Source organism: Cryptomeria japonica, chromosome 5 (assembly GCF_030272615.1).
Source record: "Cryptomeria japonica chromosome 5, Sugi_1.0, whole genome shotgun sequence".
Taxonomy (NCBI): Eukaryota; Viridiplantae; Streptophyta; class Pinopsida; order Cupressales; family Cupressaceae; genus Cryptomeria; species Cryptomeria japonica.
In genome coordinates this window covers 196536635-196541264 of record NC_081409.1, presented here as the reverse complement: position 1 = coordinate 196541264, position 4630 = coordinate 196536635, and positions in this window count along the sequence as shown.

Here is a 4630-nt window from a genome sequence, read left to right as displayed (position 1 = left end):
TTTGAATGTTTTTGTATTTTCTTCAGGACATTTTCTGAATGTTTTTGGTATTTTTCTGATATGTAGGGGAGCCTGATGCTCTATACAGCTTAGGTATAAAACCGTTTGAGGTGCATGCTGTTGATTGGATCTGCAAGCGGTTCTCCTTCTGATCTAGCCAACCGATATGCCCCGGACCCGAATACAGCAGTGACAACATATGGGCCGAGCCAATTTGATTCAAACTTGCCTTGATGTTCTCTATTTGGTTGGTTGCGAGGATTTTCGCGAAGAACAAGATCACCTACCTCAAATGTATGAGATCTAACTCGGTGATTGTAACTTCTACTCATGCGCTGTTGATAGGCTTTGAGGTGATTGTATGCAGCTTGTCGCTTCTCATCAAGTAACTCTAAGTCCTGAAGATGTGAGACTCTGTATGCTTCATCATCGATGAGATTATGCAAGGAAACTCATAATGATGGTATCTCAACCTCAATAGGTAAGATAGCTTCTGCACCATAGACCAATGAATAAGGAGTTGCACCTGTAGGGGTTCGAATGCTAGTTCGATATGCCCATAATGCTAGATTCAATTGAACATGCCAATCACGACCGCCATCATTGACTGTTTTCTTTAGGATCCTCAATATGTTTTTATTGGATGCTTCGGCCTGACCATTGCCTTGTGGGTAATAGGGAGTGGAAAAGCGGTGTTGGATATGAAATTTCTCACAAAGTTCACGGACATCCTGATTTTTAAAAGGAAGACCGTTATCTATGACGATGGACATGGGTACACCATACCGGCAGATGATGTAATTGAGGATGAATGAGGCGATCTGCTTGCCGGTGACTTGGGTAAGTGGAACAGCTTCGATCCACTTTGTGAAATATTCGGTAGCGGTAATAATGAATTTATGACCATTGGATGAAGATGGATGAATCTTACCCACAAGGTCAAGGCCCCATTGACAAAAAGGCCATGGTGTTGTGATTGGTTGCATTTCCTGTGCTGGTGCATGTATCAGGTCACCATGAACTTGACATTTCTTGCATTTCCTGACAAAGTAGTAGGAATCCTTTTCCATAGATGGCCAATAGTATCCAGCTCGCATGATCTTCTTGGCTAGTGATGGACCACTTGAATGAGTCCCGCAAATTCCTTCATGTACCGCTTCCAAAGCCTTTGTTATCTCATCTTGTTCCAGACATTGAAGGAGAGTACCATCAAGACTACGTTGGTATAGGGTTTCGGCAATAATGGTATATCGAGCAGTTTGGCGAATGAAGGTTTTTCGTTGGTTATTTGATTGGTTGGGAGGAAGGGTGTGATCGCGGAGATAGGTGTAGAACTCACCGTACCATGGGGATTTAGAACCGACAAGGCGATATATCATTTCGGATTCGGGGATATCATAAGCGGGAATCCAAAGCTGTTCTACCAAGAACTCGTTGCGTGTTGAATTTTGTGGAAGATCTAGGAGAGATGCGATGGTAGCCATGGCATCAGTAGCTCGATTCTGATCTCTTGGTATCTGCTCAAAAGTGATAGTAGTGAATGATGTCTTTAGACTGTCCACCATTTGTTTGTATGACATGAGTTTATCATCCTTGGTTTGATACTCATCTGTTGCTTGTCGAATGACTAGTTGGGAATCGCCATATACTTGCAGTTCTTGTAATTTCCATTGTATGGCTAGCCTGAGTCCTGTGATCAAAGCCTCATACTCTGCTATGTTGTTTGTGCATGGAAATGTGAGCCTGTAAGACTTCAGGATGCTATCACCTTGAGGTGTGATAAACAGAATGCCTGCCCCCGAGCCATGCCTAGTGTATGAACCATCAAAATATAGTTTCCATGGTTGTGCTTCTGTGATCATGAATATCTCTTCATCTGGAAAATTGGAAATGAGAGGATGATCGCCTATGAGTGGTGCATCGACCAACTGATCTGCAATAACTTGACCTTTGATAGCTTTACGGTCCACATACTCATTTTCAAATTCACTTAGAATCATCACCCATTTGGCTAAGCGACCTGTCAATGCTGCTTTGCTAAGTAAATACTTGAGTGGATCAATCTTTGCAATGAGTTGCACCTTGTGTGTTAACAGATAGTGCCTCAATTTAGTGGCTGCCAAGATTACTGCTAGGCAAGCTCGCTCAATAGGTGTGTAATTGAGTTCATAGCCAACCAGTGTGCGAGAGATGTAGTATATAGCACATTCTTTGCCTTCTGCATTATGTTGTGCCAGTAGTACACCTAATGCTGTACTTGTCGCTGAGATATAAAGTAACAACGGTCTACTTGGATCTGGTGGCATCAGCAATGGTGGATTCATGAGATAGTCTTTAAGCGTCTGAAATGCTTGCTGGCATCTGTCATCCCACTGAAAGCGGATGTTCTTGTGTAGCAGGTGTGTGAATGGGTGACACTTATCAGCCAATTGTGCAATGAATCTTCGGATGGATTGAAGCCGTCCTTGTAGTGTCCTTAGCTGACTGATATTCTTTGGAGGTGGCATGTCCATTATTGCTTTTACCTTTGCTAGATCGACCTCAATACCTTTGCTTGAGACAATGTATCCTAGAAGCTTCCCGGAGGTCACTCCAAAGACACATTTCTTTGGGTTGAGTCGAACATGATATTGTTCCAGTCTATCAAAGATTTGATCTAAGATGTGAAGATGTCCTTCTCTAGTAAGTGATTTTGCTAGTAAGTCATCCACATAATCTTCCATCATAGTATGCATCATGTCATGGAAGATGGTGGTCATTGCTCTCTGATAGGTCGCTCCTGCATTCTTTAGACCAAAAGGCATTACATTCCAGCAGTATGTGCCCCATGGACATGTGAAGGCTGTCTTATGTTGATCTTCGGGTGCGATCTTTATCTGATTGTATCCTGAAAAGCCATCCATGAGTGAAAGCATGGCATGTCCTGCTGTCGGATCTACTATGATGTCGATATTTGGTAGGGGAAAGTCATCCTTAGGACATGCCTTATTCAGATCTCTGAAGTCTGTACAAATGCGGATGCCCCCTTTTGGTTTGCCGACTGGCACAATGTTGGAGATCCATTCTGCATAATCAATTGGTCTAATGAAACCAACATCCAGGAGTTTCTTGAGTTCTGTTTTGACTAGCACGACAATTTGAGGATGCATTTTACGAAGCTTTTGTTTGACAGGTTTGGCTCCTTTTGCTACTGTGAGATGATGCATAACTAAATCTGGATCAAGCCCAGGCATGTCTGCATATGACCATGCAAAGTTGATCTGACGCTGCTGGAAGAACTCTACGAACTTAGGCTGTTCCTCTGGAGTGAGAAGAGATGCCAGATGTATGATATGAGGGTTTTCAGGAGTCCCCACATTGTATTCTTTGGTTTCCTCGATGAGAATCGTTGATCGTTCCTGTTGTGTGCTTGCAGGGAGAATGTCAAACCCTTCATCCTTAGGTGCCTTAGAGAGGTTTTCACCGTTGGATACACTCTTTCTTTTTACTGTTGTCGGATCAAATAGTGCCACAGTGTGGTTTTCACTAGAAGATCCATGTTTTATTGTTATGTTTTTGCAGCTGAAAGGTTTGGCATCCACCCCGAAGTATGCCGCGCTATTAAGTTCAATGGTGAATCCAGCTTTGTGATCCCCGTTTGGTAGATTATCCCGTAATTCCAAAAAGTCAATGATAGCCTCATCGTTTTGGAAGAGATCAAGACATGGGGGATTTGGCTGGTTCCATTCGATGAGTTCAGGGTGGATAATGGGCATTACTTCATCGATTAGGTTAAGTGCGAGAGATGTATCAGTGAGGGTTAAGACATTATGGTGAAGGTCGTTAATGGTACTCTCCTTGTCAGAATCAGGCGTAGGATGAGACATAGGGTCTGTGGAAGATGTTTCCAGCTCAGGTACCCAAGTGGTCTTTATCTGTGCTTCTCCGTAAACAGGGATGTCTTTGCGTGGTGGAGGTGGTGATGTGTCTTCCTCATCTGAAGTGTTAAGTTGCACTGAATCGAATTCCCACTCATGTGAGTCGGTCTCTGAATCACTCTCCAGCATCCGATTGCTATACCATACTGGGATGTCTTTGGAGTTAAACACGACAAGTGTGATTGGTTTATGTATCTTTGTAGTGATCGGTGCTGCAGGAACTGTGATGGGGATTAAAGGATTTGTTACTGGAAGTATCGGCAGTGTTGATTTAGTGGCTTCTGTTGGAATGGCTGGTGCCATAGATGTTGTTGTAGGTTTCCATACAGTTGTTGCTACAAATGGTGTTGCTAATGGGATTACTGGTTTATTTGGTGGGATGAATGATATTGATGACGGTTGCAGTGGGGTTGTGAGCCTCGATGGGGCAGTGGGGACAGTGCTTGATGGTGCTTTGATTATGAAAGGTGTCCTCTTTGCAGTAGGTGGGCAAAATGGTTTGCTGGGTTTTCTTTTGAATTTGAGTTTAGGAAGGATCTCTTTTTCAAAGCCTAGGCCTGTATTACCTTTGGGCTTGAATTCTGGTAGCAGAGGTTCATGTCATCCTTGTTTGCAATATCCCAAAGCACTCTGACCATCATATCCCATTCTTTGCATAATGAGGAGGCCTTTGCCATACTGTTTTGTAGGAAGTGTAACTCGCAGTTTATCAG